We start from the raw sequence: 21,094 nt of genomic DNA, 5'->3' as shown, positions 1-21,094 counted from the left end.
ACAACTTTCATTTATACTCATGTCTAAGGAAATATACTTAAAATCGTAGAAATATCAGGAAACTCCCTTGCAACATATTAAATCAAGGCTCTCTCTGCACACTAAGTTAGGAGGAGTTTTTTAATTTTTTTGTGGTTGTTTGTTTTTGGAGGTTTGTACCTTTAGCCTTTGCTGACTTATACTGGACCCTCTGGTTCCTCCCTCGTAATTAATGATGCTGCGCAGAGAGCATCACTCAGTCCAGGGCCTCTCTCTAAAGTGGGACCCAGCCCAAACAGGATGTGCGAGGCTCTGCTAACAACACTCTGGAGGCTACTGTTGTTGGATAGGCCAGCAGAGAAACAACATAAGGATTGTCAGCCTTTGTGGTGCCCCCCCTCCTTCCCTGCAAACTAAAGTCAGGAGAACATCAGGACTTGGGGCCACCTTTTGACGTCACATGAGTGACCCTGTGCTTCTCTTTAAGGTGAGACCCAGCCCAAAAAAGATGTGCGAGACCCTAACAACACTATGGTGGCTACTGTTGTTGGATGGGCTAGCAGAAAAATCAACATAAAGATTGCCAGCCTTTGCGGTGTCCCCCTCCTTCCCAGCAAATTGAAGTCAGGAGAACATCAGGACTCGGGCCACTCTCTGAAGTCATGTGAGTGATCCGGCCCAACAGGGAGCTCATGTCAGAGAGGCCCCAACAACATAAAGCACAATTCACGTGGCGTCAGTCTTGCAACCCATTTCACTGTTTTGAGTAACACTGCAGGCGCTGCGGCTGCCTGTCGCACACTGCCATTGTCACCCAGACTTAAAACGTAAACTTGCTTGGGCTGTAACACACTCTGCCAAGCCTTGCCAGGCTGCAGGCACTGGCAGACTCAGGCCGCGAGCCACTGCGTGCCCCGGCAATTCGGGTTTGCTGCTTAATCCACACCTCCAGGCCGTTTTGTCCAGGCTGTGAAGGGAAGTAAAAGTTCAGAATTCTCTTGGGACAACCAAAAGGTTCTCAACTAACACTTAATTTCATATAACTCCCGACATTCAATGGGCCAGAGTCCCACAATCCTTGCACACAAAGGTAAAAACTGACCCTATTTGGCAATTAAAATGAGGGCTCCCGGTTTTCCGTTTAAACAAGTTTTCGTTTATCTGTATTTATATATAAAACGGGAAAATACTGGTATATTTTGTCATTGACATCAATAGAATCACACCCCCAACCATCTGGTGTCTCCCCCTCCTTGGAGGGTTAAGAGGTGTCAGCCCGGCTGAGGCATCTTCCCAGGCTCACACACAGCCACAACCGAGTACTTCACAGGTCTTTGAAAGAGCGTTTACTTGTTAATCAGGCTTTGTTGTTCACCACTCAGCCCCTGCCTCTTCACTCTGTCGATTGCTCCAGCACCCGTCTTTTCCTCGCATAATGGGTTTTACAAGAGCACATTCTGTGTTGGCATGCCCGTTTTGCAAAGAGGATTATAACGAGGGAGAAACAGTAAGGCAGTTGCCTTGCAATCACCTATTTCACAACAACTGCATAGTGCCCTGGCTGGAACAGCATGACATGTGTCCTGAGTGTCGAAAAAGTTTAACTGGACAGAACACAGCCACAAAGACATTTGCAGTAAAAGTGTTTCTTCTTTTTTTGGATCCATTTCATTGTGGTGCTTCAACCGACTCATCTCTTGTCTCCTTTCTCAGCCCACGCACAATAGAGCTCTCTGGTTGTTTCTATTTTTTTTTAAATCTTATCCCGAAAACTTCTCCTAATCCCCTGCATTCCTGGTTGGACTACACTGAACGTTTGTTTATTCACGGCTTAGCCTCCAGCACACAGGCAGCCCCTGAGACCCACCTCTCCGAGTGCCGGTGTGGGGATTTGGCAGACCTGGAGAGGGGGGCCCGACCCTTACAGTACCCGTCTGTATATAGCAATCGCCAGGCTAGATGAAGATTTGCTTACTGCTCTGGCTGTAAATGATCTCGCAAAACAGAACAAATAGCCAGTCAGGTTTGCTTTGTAATGATTAAGGAGGCACCCAGCCAGTCTGTACTGAGTGTTCTACAGATTTGTTTGAAGAAAGTTTTTATTTTATTTTGTTCAAAGTTTTCATTAATTTCTTAGTATGTCCTCAAAGGCACATTTATCAAAACAATCAAGTAAACATTCAGACAATAATGTGCGCAATATATACAAGTGTTGGATCTGTACACAATAAATACTCAAAATTCAGAGACACCAAAAACAAGAATATATACAAATCAATTGGAACATAAGAGACATTTAACACAAGCACTAGTCCTTCAAATTATATACCAAAAGACAGGCGGACACAAAGATATTCAATGATACTGCCTGCCTGTCTCAATAAGCCTGTGATTAGGTGTTTTGAGGATTGAACAACTAGGGGGAGTGAGAATGGTGTTATATATTCCCTAGTTGCACCCTTGTTCCTTGTCACAGGCTGGGGGTCCTATCATTGAATATCTTTGTGTCCGCCTGTCTTTTGGTATATAATTTGAAGGACTGGTGCTTGTGTTAAATGTCTCTTATGTTCCAATTGATTTGTATATATTCTTGTTTTTGGTGTCTCTGAAGTTTGAGTATTTATTGTGTACAGATCCAACACTTGTATATATTGCGCACACTATTGTCTGAATGTTTACTTGATTGTTTTGATAAATGTGCCTTTGAGGACATACTAAGAAATTAATGAAAAATTTGAACAAAATAAAATAAAAACTTTCTTCAAACAAATCTGTGGAACACTCAGTACAGACTGGCTGGGTGCCTCCTTAATCATTACAAAGCAAACCTGACTGGCTATTTGTTCTGTTTTGCGAGATTGTTGAGGTCCAAGCCGGTCAGAGATAGGACCCAAACCTTTCTTGTTCAATCATTCAATCAATCAGGAGTTTGTTAGAGCGCGACTACTCACCCGTGAGGGTCTCAAGGCGCTAGGGGTGGGGGGGGGGAGCATTGCAGGTTCCATTCCATCAAGGAGGGGGTCTGTCGAAGAGCCAGGTTTTGAGGTTTCTTGCGAAGATGGGGAGCGATGTTGTCTGTCTGAGGTGGAGCGGAAGGGCGTTCCATGCTTTGGCCGCCAGGAAGGAGAAGGAGCGGCCTCCCGATCTGGTCTTTCTGGTGCGAGGGACCATGGCGTAGGAAAGCTGGGCTGATCGTAGCGTCCTTTGGGGTGCGTGGAATTTGAGTCGGCTGTTCAGGTATGCTGGTCCGGTGCCGTGGAGGGCCTTGTGTGCGTGGGTGAGCATCTTAAAGGTGATTCTCGCCTCGACGGGGAGCCAGTGGAGTGTGCGCAGGTACTGGGAGATGTGGCAGTGTTTTGGCAGGTTGAGGACCAGTCTTGCGGCGGCGTTCTGGATGTTCTGTAGCTTGCGGATGAGGTTTTTGTTTATTCCGGCATAGAGTGCATTGCCGTAGTCGAGTCTGCTGGTGACCAGGGCGTGAGTGACTGTTTTTCGGTGTTCGAGGGGGATCCATTTGAAGGTCTTACGAGAGGGTGTGGAAGCAGGAAGATGAGACAGAGTTGATCTGGCGGTCCATTTTGAGCTCGGAGTCCAGGATGATTCCCAGGTTGCGTGCGTGGTCTGTGGGGGTTGGCGGGTTTCCGAGGGCGGTGGGCCACCAGGTGTCGCTCCAGGCGTCGGGGTTTGGGCCCATGATGAGTACTTCTGTTTTGTTGGTGTTTAGTTGTAGGCAGCTGTTTTTCATCCATTTGGCGATGGCTTCCATGCCTTCTCGAAAGTTGCGTCTGGCGGTGTTGGGCTCATTGGATAGGGAGAGGATGAGCTGGGTGTCGTCTGCGTATGACACAATGTTGAGTCCGTAGGTTCTGACGATGGGGGCAAGTGGAGCCATGTAGACGTTGAAGAGCGTCGGGCTGAGGGAGGAGCCCTGGGGGACTCCGCAGGTGGTAGGTGTGGGGTCCGAGAGGAAAGGGGGGAGTCTGACCCGCTGCGTCCTGCCGGAGAGGAAGGAGCAGATCCAGTCGAGGGCCTTGTCCTGGATTCCTGCATCGTAGAGTCTGCGTATTAGGGTGCGGTGGGAGACTGTGTCGAACGCCGCTGATAGGTCGAGGAGGATGAGGGCTACTGTTTCTCCTTTGTCCAGTAAGGTGCGGATGTCGTCTGTTGCGGCGAGGAGGGCAGTTTTCGTACTGTGGTTTTTTCTGAAGCTGGATTGGGAGGAGTCGAGGATGTTGTGTTCTTCAATGAATGTGGTGAGTTGGCTGTTGATGGCTTTCTCAATGACTTTCGCTGGGAACGGGAGCAGGGAGATGGGTCTGTAGTTTTTGAGGTCGGTGGGGTCCGCTGAGGGTTTCTCCAGGAGGGGGTTGACCTCGGCGTGTTTCCAGTCATCGGGGAATGAGGGGGTCGCCAGGGAGCGGTTGATAGTGTGGCAGAGCATGGGTGCGATGGTGTTGGCGGCTCTGTTGAAGATGTGGTGGGGGCAGGGGTCCGTGGAGGCCCCTGAGTGGATTGACTTCATTGTCTTCAGTGTGTCTTCGGTGGTGAGGGCTGTCCAGTCATCAATCGCTGGTTTCCGGGTGTCGGGGTGGTTGGTGAGGGTTCTGTGTGTTGGTTGTCTTCGTCTTGTTGCCCCCCCTGGCTGTAAATGAAGCAGTTCGCAACGTGGGCGTGGACTGTAAACTGGCTGGTCTAATATATCGCACCAGCCCTTTTTTTTCAAAATTGCATTTATTGTTAAACGAGCAGCAGGTTTTTACAGCAAGTCACCCGGTCATTACAGCAGGTCGCATACAGTTGTGGTCCCAGTTCTGGCTCTCACAAGACGTGCAACTGGACTGCACTGGTGCCAGGAGTCAAGTGGGTGCATGACATGGGGTGCAGCGGCAGAGGTACGGGAGACCAAGCTTTAGGCCAGACATTCTGTAAATCACCCAAAACTGAACAGGGGGCACTACCAGTGCCAATCACTCACTCATTGCTCTCAACATTACTCCAATTCTTCTGTGCTGCTCTCAATGGGCTGCAACGTCTGTCATCAGAGCAACAATAATAATTTAAGTCACAACTCCACCTCTAGCCCTGAACTCTTGAATAGAGGCGCAGAGGGTAAGTGGGCAGGGAGAAGTACGCTACAAAACACCTATGTTCAGCGGCTAGTGCAAAGTGTCTAGTCACCAGACACCATTTGAGTGCATCTCAACTGTTACACTTTAATTTAAAGGTTAAAAACCTCAAGGCATAAAAAAAGAAAGGGAGGTAGGATCTCGAATTTACCACCACATTAACAGATTCCTGCGCATAGGAATGGAGGAGAGGACAAAAGGGAACGAGGAAGGGAAGAGGTGGGAGAGGGGAGGAGGCAAAGTTTTTTCAGCTCCATGAGTTGCTGGTAGAGTTCTTGTTACTGGGAGAATTGGAAGACGAAGACGACGACGATGAGGAGAAATTCATCCCAGTCAGTCCAGGGGAGTTTGTCTGACATTTTTCTACTCCAAAATGCAGCCTTAGGTGGAGAGAAAAAAAGGTTTTAAAATACAAACAATAAATACATAACTAAATAAAGCAAGACAGAGTAGTCGCAAAGTGGCCCGATTGGTTTTATGTACACTGAAACACATTAGCGCCACCTTACAGATTTTGCCAGTGAAGTGCTACTTTTCTTTTCATGTTGTTAGTTTTTCAAGCAAAAACGCTCATTGATTTCTGAATAATGAGTGTAAAAGCTTTAAATTGTATTCCCTATGAGTGTTTGCTTTTTTACCGTATGTTGTAACTTTTTTCAGGCAGCATATTACTGTAGTCTAGTGCATAATTTGAATTGAATTGCTTCCAGGTGCTTATAGCGGGGCACAATTGGGTTGCAGCTGAAGGCAGTGTGAGCTTCTCTCAGTGGGGCAGTAAGGTGTTCAGTGGGGGAGAGGATGTGGCACTCTGCAGGTGGCAGAAACTACAAGGCTCTGAGACAAATGGCTTGTGATAGCACTTTTAAGCATATTTGGGACATTCTGCAAATGGCAACGTTTTCAGATGAATGTATAGTGTTAACCAATAACAACCGAGGGCATGTGTGCATTCACAATTTAAATAAATGTGGAAAAATACTAACTGTAGCATCGTCTTTTGCTTGTGACAAAAATAAATGTGGATAAATACAGAAAAAATGCCCAAAAAATAAATGTGGATTAATACAGACGGAAATGGCATAAAAATAAATCCTATAAAACCGGAAGCCCTAATTATAATACACACACTCATAACTACCAAAGGTATATGAAATATATATATATTTATTTAAAACAATTTGTCAACTAATTTTGCTATTCTAAAGTGATCATAGATTGATCAGATTTACAACAATGTATTAAAAACCACAGTACCATACATGTGAGACACAGAAAAAGTGCAATCTATTAGTCAGATCACATTTAGATTGTTCCACATGGAATTAATTTCATTGATCTGTTCAAATGTCCATCAATAAAATCATCTATTGGGCATGAACATGTTCCTTTGATGCAACCACATAAGTATGAAAAAAGACAACTACGCGTTTCTGTGGTACTCCCTTGATAACAACCACCTTTTTCAAGACACAAAGAATAATAGTCTCTCTTGTATTTCTGCACAATAAAAACACCTAACAAGAACAAAGCATAAAAACATACGTCAACATCCATAGGTATTTATGTTTTCATAATGAGCACAATACAATTCATTACAATATACATATCATTAACATTCATCTCTAAACATCAAAGTGATGTACATGATTGTCTACAGGGTCCACATGTTAACAGGCACACAACACCTTTCCCACATCTTTAGTTTTGAATCATGGGGGCAACCAGTCTCAAGCCACTACCCCAATGTCTATACACACTGATTTTTAAATAACACAAACTACCCACCTCATCAGTTCCAGAGGTAGGTTTTATAATGGTATCCTTAATTCTCTATACGCGGAGCTCCTTAGGGCTCCAACGCTATGTAAAAATCTATCAGGGACAGAGAGACATGCTATCAAATAGACACCAGCTACATCAAAAATACTAGATATCTCCTCCATTTATACCACCCCTGGGTGTATCCCCATTGGCCAACATACCTAATGAGTAATCAGAGGCTGCACGTCAAATATCTTAGCTCCAATTGACCGACCGTTCACCATACTCAGTGGGTTCCCTTTATGGTGTACAGAAAATATATATATAGAGATCTGGTCACTAGCCATACTTTCTCCTATATTGCTAAACTATCGGCTCGAATCATAGACATGATGTTAAGACTCACCATAAAATAACATCTACAGGCGACGCAAACTTCAGCGTTTATAATAACACTGGAAGAGGTACGCCTATTGGTCCTGGTTACTCCTGCATACAGGTAGGGGACCTCTGATTTTGCCAATGTGCGAGTGAACCTAAAACCATATAAATGAGATATGCCCCATATGTCTATTAAATAGGTGCAGCTCATCCCTCATATTACCTTTCTTATCAGATGAATCAGCATAATCTCTACCCTATATTGTGCTAAACATGTGCCACTATAAAGCCGATAAAATTACATTCCCTGTATTCGTAAGGCATCCCATGCGGTTAGTGAGTTAACTGGTGACTACATATATTAGGTTAAACAGCCACAGGTTGTTAAAAATAGACGCAATGTCTTTTAAACTTCTGATCCGGACGAGGCAGATGTGTAACCTCCCCCCTTTTTCAGACATTCTAATCTATACTACTATTATAAAGAGAGAACATAAACCTTTGAGCCAGGTAAACTCGAAAAGTACACCACAAATCAAAACACCCAAGACATCTTTGAAAACCTCCAGGCAAGCAGAAGGACATATGCTATTAAAAATTAAAAATATACTTTTTAAAAAAAAAATCGAAATAAAAATAAAGTAGTCCCTTGCAAGTAGCGCCGGCCGCCACGTCTGCGTGATGACATCATTTGCATTTGCGCTCCCTGGCAACACTTCCGGAAATGGCGCCGAAGATCGCGACCTGCTGGGAGTACTGCCGTGGCCCTACTTGCTGCTGGGCGAAGTGGCGGCCTGTGCGGGCGGGGCGCATGGAGAGTGGCGGCCTGTGTGGGCAGGGCACCTGGAGAGTGGCGGCCTGTGCGGGCGGGGCGCCTGGAGAGTGGCAGCCTGTGCGGGCGGGGCGCATGGAGAGTGGCGGCATCTCCGTGCAGGGCGCCTGGAGAGTAGCGGCATCTGCGTGCGGGGCGCTTGGAGCGGGACCGGCGGCTGAGGTAAGTATCAGGCGGGAGGGGGGGCCGGGACGGCCGGGCCAGGCCAGGCCGGGGCGGGAGGGGGCCGGGGGAAGAAGTGCACGCAAGCCTCAAATGCTGCCCCCAGCCCCTTTCTGCCCCAGGCAACGCTGGGGTGGGCTGATAGTAACTTCATATATTTAAACACCCACGGGTCCACAAAGTAGACCCAATGTCTTGTAAACTTCCAATCAGGTCAGGGCCCTTTTGTCCCCTCCCCCCATTGAGACCTTTCTCCACGTCTATAAAGGTGGACGTGCCTTCCACCGGTTTTATCATGTATTTTATAAAATGCAACATCAGTCCTGTGCGTCTTGTGCAGCATTTCCGATATACAGAAATATTATACGGATTTACTCAGGCTGTGAAGGGAGTCACACTTTGCAATCCACAGGGAGCCATGAGTGTCACCAAGTCAGGATATCACCTTGTGCAATTAGCGGGTCACCCGGGTGACAGTCACTGAAACCTCAACGTCTCTCTCGGCTAAGTCTGTGTCACACATATGATTTGTCTGTAATTCTTCATCTGTGTCTGTGGAGGAGGCTGTCCCTTTTCTATGTCTATGACAGCTGTCAAATAGTCCTACTTTTATGTCAACCATTACCGTAAACTCTAGCCCTGCTTCTATGTCTATCAACTGTCCCGTTTTTTTTTTTGAGAATCTGGTCACTCTATGCTGGGGGCTCGGCCTGGCAGTGTCTGGAGTCTTATTAACCCCTTCCCTGCTCATGTCGAGCTCAGCTCGTCATGAGGCACGGTTGAGCTGTGCTTATGACGAGCTGAGCTCGTCATGAACGATGAGGAATTCAAGTAATCAGCACAGGAGGAAAATGCCTCTAGCAGCCAAGGTGTTAAGACTCCGGCATACCCGAGTTTTTCACAGGTCTTTAAAGACCATTTGCATACCTTTGGAAACTGGTTACAGAGGCTTAGTTTTTTTTCTTTTTGCAGTATCCCCCTGGGCCCCGACTCTGCCTATTTCTTACATTGTATTTTAAATTTACTGATGTAGTGTGAAAATGCATTTCATGAAAAGGGGTATAAAAAAGGGTTGACAATAGAAAAAGTGCCAGCCATGTATGTTTGAAGAGCCTGCAAAGACCTTGCTTTGACACTAAATAGGGTCTTAACACCTTGGCTGCTTGAGTGGATCTTCTCCTGTGCTGAAGGTCAATGTTAATGGGTGTGGTCATGACGAGCTCAGCTCGTCATGAGCACAGCTCCACTGTGTTAAATAAAATAAATAGATTTTTACATAGCGTTGGAGCCCTAAGGAGCTCCGCGTATAGAGAATTAAGGATACCATTATAAAACCTACCTCTGGAACTGATGAGGTGGGTAGTTTGTGTTATTTAAAAATCAGTGTGTATAGACATTGGGGTAGTGGCTTGAGACTGGTTGCCCCCATGATTCAAAACTAAAGATGTGGGAAAGGTGTTGTGTGCCTGTTAACATGTGGACCCTGTAGACAATCATGTACATCACTTTGATGTTTAGAGATGAATGTTAATGATATGTATATTGTAATGAATTGTATTGTGCTCATTATGAAAACATAAATACCTATGGATGTTGACGTATGTTTTTATGCTTTGTTCTTGTTAGGTGTTTTTATTGTGCAGAAATACAAGAGAGACTATTATTCTTTGTGTCTTGAAAAAGGTGGTTGTTATCAAGGGAGTACCACAGAAGGCTGGCGCAAGTCGCCTCTTAGTTCCCATTCTGAATAGTTACCAAAATAAAGAGACGGGCGCTGGAAGCAGGAGTCACAAGAACAGGATTTATTACTCATGAGGAGAGCCTGTCATTTCGGACACGAAACACAGTGTCTTTCGGGAGGTGCTCTAACAAGTGAGCTGAAACGTCGTCTTTTATACCTTACAAAACACTTAGCATTACAATCGCGACATTGTGAAACATGGAAAGAACATCCCCATGATCCTCGTGTCAATCCTACCCCACATATGTTCACAATAGGGACCCTTGACCTGCTGATAAGAGGGGAGGGTAATCACGCAGCTGAGTGTTCCGCCAACTTTTAGGATGTGTGCGCCTGATCATAGCCCAGGGGGTGGGGTGCCCAGGATCAATAGTGGGTCCTTTGAAGAGGAGTGATTCCATACAATAAGCAGTAAACAGTATCTCCTGGCTTAGGCGATGACCTCAGACATGTGTGGACAGTCAATCGCGGAGGGAGGGTTTACTAACAGAGGGGTTATTCATGAAAGGAGAGGAGGTGCTGGTCAGGCGCGGCCGTGACTCCCAAGGACAGGGTCTTGCAGAAGAAGAAGGTTTATGACTTGCCCGTGTGAGGGAGAAGGGAGGGGGAGCCAGGGTGTGCACAGGGACAGAGTCGCACAGAGAGAGAGAGGTCTTATGACTTATGCGTGAGAGAGCGGGGGCAGTCAGGTGCAGCTGGGGAGGGCTATGTCAGCTAAGGCGAAGGATGCCTCTTCAAGAGGGAATGGGGGGTTTGCGTGGGTCAAGCAGGAGGGTTACCTTTCAGGGCAGGGTCGCGCAGAGGGAGAGGGTTTCATAATCTATGCATGTGAGAGAGGGAGGGGGGGGTTCGGATACGCGCAGAAGGGAAGCCGGTGATTCTAATGAGCAGGAAAAAGGCCAGGGTGCCTAAAATGGCTGTCATGTACATATGGGTGCGGGCTTTTACTGGCAGAGTGATGCGGTCAATATTTTACGGTATTCATGGTGCTTACAGGGAGAGGAGCGGGAAAATGGAATAATGAACGCTGTTTATGTACATCAATTTCTCAAATTTCCACAACAGGTTGTTAAAAATAGACGCAATGTCTTTTAAACTTCTGATCCGGACGAGGCAGATGTGTAACCTCCCCCCTTTTTCAGACATTCTAATCTATACTACTATTATAAAGAGAGAACACAAACCTTTGAGCCAGGTAAACTCGAAAAGTACACCACAAATTAAAACACCCAAGACATCTTTGAAAACCTCCAGGCAAGCAGAAGGACATATGCTATTAAAAATAAAACATATACTTTTTAAAAAAAAAATCTAAATAAAAATAAAGTAGTCCCTTGCAAGTAGCGCCGGCCGCCACGTCTGCGTGATGACATCATTTGCATTTGCGCTCCCTGGCAACACTTCCGGAAATGGCGCCGAAGATCGCGACCTGCTGGGAGTGCTGCCGTGGCCCTACTTGCTGCTGGGCGAAGTGGCGGCCTGTGCGGGCGGGGCGCATGGAGAGTGGCGGCCTGTGTGGGCGGGGCACCTGGAGAGTGGCGGCCTGTGCGGGCGGGGCGCCTGGAGAGTGGCAGCCTGTGCTGGCGGGGCGCCTGGAGAGTGGCGGCATCTGCGTGCGGGGCGCCTGGAGAGTGGCGGCATCTGCGTGCGGGGCGCTTGGAGCGGGACCGGCGGCTGAGGTAAGTATCAGGCGGGAGGGGGGGCCGGGACGGCCGGGCCAGGCCAGGCCGGGGCGGGAGGGGGCCGGGGGAAGAAGTGCACGCAAGCCTCAAATGCTGCCCCCAGCCCCTTTCTGCCCCAGGCAACGCTGGGGCGGGCTGATAGTAACTTCATATATTTAAACACCCACGGGTCCACAAAGTAGACCCAATGTCTTGTAAACTTCCAATCAGGTCAGGGCCCTTTTGTCCCCTCCCCCCATTGAGACCTTTCTCCACGTCTATAAAGGTGGACGTGCCTTCCACCGGTTTTATCATGTATTTTATAAAATGCAACATCAGTCCTGTGCGTCTTGTGCAGCATTTCCGATATACAGAAATATTATACGGATTTACTCAGGCTGTGAAGGGAGTCACACTTTGCAATCCACAGGGAGCCATGAGTGTCACCAAGTCAGGATATCACCTTGTGCAATTAGCGGGTCACCCGGGTGACAGTCACTGAAACCTCAACGTCTCTCTCGGCTAAGTCTGTGTCACACATATGATTTGTCTGTAATTCTTCATCTGTGTCTGTGGAGGAGGCTGTCCCTTTTCTATGTCTATGACAGCTGTCAAATAGTCCTACTTTTATGTCAACCATTACCGCAAACTCTAGCCCTGCTTCTATGTCTATCAACTGTCCCGTTTTTTTTTTTGAGAATCTGGTCACTCTATGCTGGGGGCTCGGCCTGGCAGTGTCTGGAGTCTTATTAACCCCTTACCTGCTCATGTCGAGCTCAGCTCGTCATGAGGCACGGTTGAGCTGTGCTTATGACGAGCTGAGCTCGTCATGAACGATGAGGAATTCAAGTAATCAGCACAGGAGGAAAATGCCTCTAGCAGCCAAGGTGTTAAGACTCCGGCATACCCGAGTTTTTCACAGGTCTTTAAAGACCATTTGCATACCTTTGGAAACTGGTTACAGAGGCTTAGTTTTTTTTCTTTTTGCAGTATCCCCCTGGGCCCCGACTCTGCCTATTTCTTACATTGTATTTTAAATTTACTGATGTAGTGTGAAAATGCATTTCATGAAAAGGGGTATAAAAAAGGGTTGACAATAGAAAAAGTGCCAGCCATGTATGTTTGAAGAGCCTGCAAAGACCTTGCTTTGACACTAAATAGGGTCTTAACACCTTGGCTGCTTGAGTGGATCTTCTCCTGTGCTGAAGGTCAATGTTAATGGGTGTGGTCATGACGAGCTCAGCTCGTCATGAGCACAGCTCCACTGTGTTAAATAAATAAAGAAGTATGTATTCATTTGTAATGCTTTTTGTCTGTTCATTTTCTTTTCAGTCGTGAATCATTCAGGCAGCCCTAGAAAACATTTTAAAGTGCTTTATATTTGCTTTTCGAAGTACGCACAGATAAGTGCTGAAAATAGGGCTTTAGGTGACTGTTTATTTTTGTACCAACTGCAACATCAAAATAATGAGCTTGCAACCCAAATCATCAGACTGGAAGTTTGTTGCACGATCAGCACATTATTTATTTCTTTTACCCTCGATTCTCTGATTAATTCCATAATAGCAATAGCCTAATTTATATCTGAAACCCTACGCCCCGTCGATAACATGTTGACTAACTTCAAGTGTCTGGGAATTCACCCTACATTCAGGCAACTCACTCCATTCTCATCATTCACTTTCACGCTCACCCTGCACTCACAGCGCAATGTTATGGTTTTCACGCATTTGTCACATAATCCATTGTCTGCTGCATAATTTGCAGATTAAAAAATGCAGCAACACGTTACCTCACAGTGGAAGGTTCTTTCTAAAGGTAGACTGGTCACCTTTCTGTTGCTTATTGCTATATGTGGGTGTTAATGTAGTACATATGAGGGGCAATAAAGGCCAGGACAATGTTAACAAGTGTACAAAGCCAAATAGTACAGTAATGCTATCACAAAATATGCATCATAATTCGCCTTTTATTGCTGCAGAATTTAGTCAACCATGCTGCATAATTAGGCCTTCTCCTGTTGCATAATTCCAATGGCCCTGTTTATAGTGCTATAAGGTCCCAGCCTGTGGCAGAAAGCACTGTGAATATGTAAGTCATTATTTACATACTCTAAGCTTGGCTGCTGCAAAATGATGCAGTGATTGAGATACAAGTTCTTACAAAATATACTTTTTAGTAATAAGTAATCAAACTGTATGTAATGCAGACATTTGTGTAGGCCGCTATTACAGATCCCAGCTGATTACTCCTTTACATTACATCTTAAAAAGAATAGATCTTTGTCACCATAAAGCTTTAAGCAGATGCACTGGAATTATTCAGCAGAAGAGGACATTATGCGGCAGGTTTGACTAAATTATACAGCAAGAAAAGGTAAACTATGCTGCACAATGCACCACATTTTGTGGTTAGCATTACTTCATTATTTTGTCATTTTAACTCATGGTAACTTTGTCAGGGGAAATATTTCACCTCATTAGTACCAGTTTAACACCCAAATACAGCAGTAAGCAACTACAAGATTACCAGTCAATCTTTGCAAAGGCCTTCCACTGCTCTGGAACACTTTGTCAAGCTTTAAGTAACTTTTGTTCCGTTTAAGCTAGAATCAAGTTTTTTTTGTTGGAATCTGCAGATTATGGATTATTTAGCAAATGCAGTAAACTGATAAATATGTGGAAAACACTGATGCTGCAGAAACTCATAATTCCAGTGGCCCTGGCTTTAAGTGACTCAATCAATTAATGGCTGGTTTCTTTTTTAACTTTCTGCACTACCACCACACACTTCGATGTCACGCAGAGGCATCTCAAAGTCAGTATTAGCCATTCAGGGGCAGTTTTTTTGTGAAATGGCCAGAGACTGCTTCTTCAGAGAGACCCCAAAGAAGGGGACAATATGAGTGTTTTTGTTTTTTAAAAAGGGAAATTCTTTAGTGAAGCTGGTACTGCTGCCAAGTGTGTAAGTAGCCACTGCTGGTTATCATAAAGGAGCAGAAACAGCAGGACAGGGGCCCAGGGATTTGGGGGGCCCACTGCAACACAATTAGGACGGTCTACCCATATAAAAAGGGGCATCAGAGCTTATTGTCTTTTCAAGCATTAGGACAGAGGTGATGATCCATCATGGTGGGGAAGAGGTAAAAGAGGCAGAGGAGATAGCCTGCTACTCAGGACTGCAGTTATCATTAGTGCAGAAGGTATAGTTGCATTGGGGTCAAGGAGTGTGAGGGGCACACAACACCCCAATTATGGGGAGCAGTTTGTTTGGGATATCTGTTTTTGTTTGATGCATTTGCTGTTTTATAAGTCTCATATTTGGTGGGGTTCATAAGCTATAGAAAAAGTATTCCTGAAATCATCTCAAAAGCCCTGCTCCCTGCACGCAGTCATGTCCCTCTGCTCCCCCAATCCCTGCCATAAAGTTTTGGAGGGGGGCCTGACCTCAAAAAAATGTGCTTAGGAGAGCTCAGTGTAAAAAAGTTTGAAGACCTCTGCCCTACAGTATGGAGGGAGCATCTTGGACTTCAACAAGTCATCTTCCGCACTGTTAGGGTTTCGACTCTCGTTCACGAGCCACATTATGATGGGCCTTTCTGATGCAGGGCATGCTCCTGTTTTTATGCACCTGCAGAATGTAGTGATTTCATCTAATTTGATATTTCTCTGAGTTAGTGATTTATTTTTTCCAGACAGCACAGCTCCAAAACAGATACAGGCAAGCCTAGCTATTTGTTTCTGAGATGCACTTTCTGAAAATAAAGTACTAACACAAATAAATATTGGGTTCAATTAATTCCCTTTAAGCACTGTAAACCCATCGGAACAGGGGCTTAGCTTTGCGTTGAGCAAGCAAAGTCCATCATGATACTGTCCCTCGACTGTAAAAGAACAGCTTCCTTTACATACTATCATCACAAATCATAGACCACAAATGGAATTAATTCCAGCCCACTTATTACATACATTCATATGCCGAAAATGATGTACTATAATATTAGTCAGTCTAACCTTAAAATCTCATCTAATATAATGCATGTCAGGTTGCATCAAGGACATGGCTTCTCATCCATCATAATTTATCAACAAATGGGGCACCCAGTGTGATACCGTGAAGGCAGGGGCACCAGGACCTGCACGTTGAGCAGGGTAGAGGCGGGCAGAAAGGGAGGGACTTAAGGGGAATCTGGGCAGTTGGGATAGGGAGCGGGAACAGGGCTGACAAGGAATAAAGCAGTTGCAATGTCCCCATGAGTCTGTGTCGTCTGTGACCACCCCAGACACTACAACTGGCAACGAGGGTGGTCACGGTACTCGACGCGTGTCTGTGCCAGTTGTGTAGGGCTAACGCGCTGCCATCTCCGCTGCGCGGTCCTCCCTGCAAGGTGCGCCGAGCGCGGTCTAGGAGCCCAACCCCGGCCGCATCTCCTGCGGTGTGTTGGCTTCCTGCTGCTCGCCCCTTCGAGGAAGTGGCCGGTAAATTGCGTGAAGTGCCAGCGAATGCGCGCTGGGAGCCCACCCCAGTCGCACTGCCCGAAGGTAACGGCCCGTGATGTGCCCGCGAATGCGCGCTGGGAGCCCACCCCAGTCGCGCCGTCTGCCCAGAAGGTTCGCGCGTCGCGCGAGTGGTCCTCTCACCTGGTGCGCGAGGGAGGAAGTCCAGTGCTGGCTCCGGTGAGTGCCTCCGGCATTGCTGTGGTCCCGGGAGGTGGTGCTCCTCGTGTGTGAGGCAGGGAAGCCAAATCTCGTGGAGAGCAAGAATCTCGTGGCGGCCATCTTGAAGTCAGGCGGGGTGGCCAATCCACTGTGAAGAACCTCCTGCGGCCATTTTGAAGTCAGGCGAATTAAAAAATAATCAACAAACCTTGATAAAATCGCCTAGAAAAAGTCATCAAACTTTGGCAAATTCAATAAAGAAAAAAAAAACACACACACAAAACAGTGGGCAGCAGTGCTCTGTAACTGCCCGAAAACTACGGAAGTGCGAAGCAACTGTGGTAAAAGCGCTGGTGATTTTTGTGGGAGCAGAGCCACTAGCCCTTGAATCAGGTGGGGGCATGGGTCTCAGGTGGTAAGAATGGTTGGAGGACTTTACAGATTTCATGAAGGGGTCTCATGTGACCGATGAAGAACAGCGATTGATCACTCTACGAAATCTAGTAGGCAAAGAAGTTGATCAGATCATAAAAGAACTGCCAGCGGCGGCCACGTCCTCGTAAGCTAATGTCTGCGAGGCGATCAACCGCAAGTTTCTACACAAAAAGAATGTTGACTATGAGCGATACACGTTCAACCTGGCATCGCAAGAAAAAGAGGAACCCATGAGTGTGTTCATTGCACGTCTGAGACGTTTAGCACGATACTGTGACTTTGTTTCTTTTTCCACCGAGGATGCGCTCAGATTGAGAATCATTGAAGGCTGTCTATCAGAACCACTGTGACGAAAACTGCTAAAAAAGAGCTATTCACTAGACGAAATTGAGGAAATGACGCGAGTGAACGATCAGGCTGATGAGCATGCGAAGAAAATGGAGGCCGAGCAAAGTGAGAAACGCAAGCAAGCTTTCAGACTTCACTCTCAACAGATGCGTAGAAACTCACCAGCGCAAGCTCGCTCCTCCAGATCCAAAAGACAGCATCATCCCTACAGTCGTCGACGCAGAAGCTCAAGTCGCACCAAGAAGAGATCAGAGCGTCAACTCAAATGTCACAGATGCGGATAAGATTTCCCTCATATGGACACGTGCCCGGCACTAGGTCAGAGGTGCCAGAAGTGTGGAAGGGACAATCATTTTGAAAGTGTCTGTGGAACTTCCCGGAAAGATGATCAACGAGAACACACCAGACAGTTTTGTCCATCAAGCAGTCGCCATCAGGCTAAAGCGGTGCAAGATCGCCGAGATTCGTCCACCGGGTCGTCACACTCCAGCTGTCACTCCCGCCAGAACTGCCAATCTCGGCGTTCCTCGTCAAGAGAGTCCAGATCGCTGTCACCCATCTCACAGGACAGCGATGAATATATATGCCTGGTGGCGGATCCTGACCACTTAAAGAGATACCAGCGGTTTGACATCAAAATCGGTCCTCACTGTGCCAAGTTTGTGCTGGATAGTAGAGCTTCTCTCAATTACATTCCAGTGGCTGAATATCAAAGGATGAAGACACCACCCCAGCTGAGCAAGGCCCATGTGCGAGTATACACGTGGATGTCCAAGAAGCCACTTCCCTGCCTTGGGAAGTTTCCAACGAACTTGACCTATCAAAATCGCGCCATCCAAGTCTACATCCATGTCATTGATGGGCCTGAAGCTGACTGCCTCCTGAGTCTACTTACGGCGGAACGACTAAAACTTGTGGACAGCTCAGGACAGCTCACCTGCTGTCCCGCCTGTAGTGATCTGTGATGCAATACTAGAAGACGCTACTCGGCAAGAAGTCAAAAGTCGAATACAAACCGACAGCGGGAGACCCATAGAAGACAAGGGAAGAGGTACCCAGATTGACACCCAAGAGATGTCTGTGTTCAAGCACATTCACGACAAATTGTCGATCGCCGCCAAAGCTCTAGTTCCACGAGACAGTCGAATAGAAATTCCTAAACAACTGCGGCAAGAAGGCATCAATTTGGCCCATGAAGGTCACCGAGGCATCGTAGCTACAAAAAGGGCACCGAGAAAGCGGGTCTGGTTTCCGACGCTGGATCCAATAGTTGAGCTAACCCTGAAGGACTGCCCACAGTGCCAATTGGTGAGCCGTCCAGACCCTCCTGCATCCCTGCAAATGTCTCCATTGCCGGATAGGGTTTGGCAACGAGTTGCAGTTGACTTCGGTGGGCCGTTCAAATCTGGACAATACATCCTAGTTATTATGGATGAGTATTCTCGATTCCCGATTGCGCAACGCATCACGTCCACCAAGGCATCCAGCATCATATCAGTTCTTGATGAGGTCTTTGCCGCATGGGGCATTCCCCAGGTGGTAAAATCTGATAATGGACCCCCATTTAACAGTCAGGACTTTGCTGAGTTTGCTTGACACATGAATTTCGAACATCGCTAAACCACGCCACTCTGGCCACAGGCCAACGGAATGGTGGATGGAATGGTGGAACAATTCATGGCCACAGCCCAAAAAACTATTCAACAAGCGGAGCTCACCCGACAAAATTCACAAACAGTGCTCAACGAAGTGTTACGAGCATATCGAAATACGCCTCACTCCACCACAGGCAAGTGTCCGGCAACCCTCATGCTGGGCAGGCCAGTGCGTACTCGATTGCTCATGATGAACTCACCCGATGGTACTATGTATCCTGACTCCGGTCATGAAGAGATTGCCGCCATGGACAGAACAAAGAAAGGAAAGATGAAGAGTTCCGCAGATGACCGCAGGAAAGCCACCCCTGTCTCGATTCAGGAAGGGGACTGGGTGCTGGTGCGGCAAGACCAACAGAGTAAGACTGACTGAAGAAAGACTGACTGCAGCTACCACGAGACTCCGCTGAGGGTCACCAAGCAGAAAGGAACTATGATCACTGCCGAAACAAATGGTAGGAGAGTCACCAGGAACGTGACGCACTTCAGGAAGTGCAATCCCGGTGTCAGAGAACTATTGGCTGAACCAGTCTCTGAGGATATAAGAGCTGAGGCACCATCCGGTAGTGGTCAATCGTCACTGCAGGTCCCTGATGGACGAGAGCCCGATAACCCCGACATTCAGTTGCGTCCCAGACGGACCATTAGAAAACCGTCACGCCTCATTGAAGAACTGTAAGTGAGATACCCAGTGACGTGAAAGAAGAGGAACTGATGTACTGTTGTGGGTTTGTTGTTTTTCTCTTACAGAGGGGGCAGATGGGATACCGTGAAGGCAGGGGCACTAGGACCTGCGCGTTAAGCAAGGTCGAGGCGGGCGGAAAGGGAGGGACTTAAGGGGAATCTGGGCAGTTGGGATAGGGAGCGGGAACAGGGCAGACAAGGAATAAAGCAGTTGCAACGTCCCCATGAGTCTGTGTCGTCTGTGACCACCCCAGACACTACACCCAGTATTCCAACGATCAAGGGTAATACATTCATATAGAACAGTGTTCCCCTAGGAATCATTCAATCCATGGCATTATGAATACATAATAAAAGCTATCAAAACACAAACGGTGATTGGGGCTTTATATTCAATTATCATACCATTAGTCCAATGGATAATCAAATATAGTCTAACCAATGAAGGTGCCTCAAGTGACAACGCAGTGTAAGTGCAAAAAGGGGAGTCATACAAGCACAAATCTAATTGACAATATTTACTATCTATACAACAGGCCCCTGCTCATCGGACACATCATGATTATTTTGAAAACCCAATTATGTAGACATTCAGGTTCAAATAGTCCAACTATCATTGATATGGGTGGAACCCAAATAGTCAACTTTTGACCCCTTAAAATGAGTCACATGGGGCTTTCATCAGGACAGCAAAGGGTAGCCACCTGACCAAAAAATTTGGTATTTTTGTATTAATTTCAATATATTCTGAACAAAAAGATTCGGATTCTAGTAGCCATTTTTAGCAGGCTCACTGCAGTGTGCCCAAACTTGTTTCAAAACAAGGGGCCGACACTGTTTTGAAATGAGTCACGTGGTGCACCTGCAGTTGTTTACCTATTTTTGTTTAACCACTGGAGTTATGTTATGATATTTGAATACAAAGCATCAATCATCATGTGTGTTGATTAGTTTTATGATGTATGTATAATGCATTGGGCTAATATTATCATGCACTAGCCTTGCATTGAATGATTCCTAGGGGAACACTGTTTTATATGAATTTTCACTCACCATGGCTGCAACATTTTCAAACCATTACAGCCCATTATTCCTAACTGCCCTTGCTTTCAAGAGAGCTGCTATCACAACATCCTCTTTCTAGACTTCACTGTATTTCTAGGCTTGATGGTAATTCATAAAAATGTTTAAAGCCTAAACTTTCATTGTACATATTGATATGATCTGTATTTACTCTATTGATCAAATATGCATCATTTCTCAACAGCATTCTGCAACATAGGTACGGTTTCTAAAAACCTGATTAAATTCTAGTGAGTAATAGGTCTTAGTTCTACAGAGTAATGCACAACTGACTATTTCTGAATTTTTGTGTGATAGTACTCACCCTCAGAATCCCTTATATTCATTCTTCTCAATGTTTTACCGAAACTATGCGAAACACAAATGCATTTGGTCATAAAAAGACAAACACAACATGTATCAACACAAATTAACTAGATCATATGTCGTGAATGAGAAAGGCCGACAATCCTCTTTTTAATGTTTCCACTGAGGAAGAAATTAAAACATGGAATTCGATGTTTAGGCGGCACAGGAGATTCCACAGGACCAACATGGTTTACTGGGCCACAACCAAGCTGGGTGCCATTGGAGTCCTGGTGTCGGTTA

This window comes from Lissotriton vulgaris, chromosome 7, assembly GCF_964263255.1.
Source record: "Lissotriton vulgaris chromosome 7, aLisVul1.2, whole genome shotgun sequence".
Taxonomy (NCBI): Eukaryota; Metazoa; Chordata; class Amphibia; order Caudata; family Salamandridae; genus Lissotriton; species Lissotriton vulgaris.
The sequence above is the reverse complement of the archived record's forward strand: the minus strand, read 5'-3'. Positions refer to the sequence as shown.